Genomic DNA, 352 nt, shown 5'->3' with positions numbered 1-352 from the left:
TGGGGGGGTCGCCGGCCACTGACGGAAACGAGAGGTTAAAGCCGCGAGGCGCCGGGTCCGGCCCCCCCGGGACCCTCCCAGGGCACACAGGGACAACAACGGGGACCAAATCCCCGCGGGGACCCCCGGGGGGGCGACAAGGGGTGCGGGGGGGGGGGGTAAGAAGGAGCCTCTGCCCCCCCGGGGGCCACAAGGCCGATGCTCAGGGACAGACACGTCCCCCCGGGGGGGTCGCCTGGGCACCGCGGGTGGGGGGGGTCTGCCCCAGCCCCCCCATGTCCTGACACCGCCGGGGGAGGCGGCAGGGCCCCCCCAAAAACCTCCCCCGCCGGGGGGGCCACGGGGACCCCCA

The sequence above is a fragment of the Nothoprocta perdicaria genome, unplaced genomic scaffold (assembly GCF_003342845.1).
Source record: "Nothoprocta perdicaria isolate Ctin4 unplaced genomic scaffold, notPer1 scaffold_451, whole genome shotgun sequence".
NCBI lineage: Eukaryota > Metazoa > Chordata > Aves > Tinamiformes > Tinamidae > Nothoprocta > Nothoprocta perdicaria.
Note: the sequence above shows the minus strand (reverse complement) of the source record.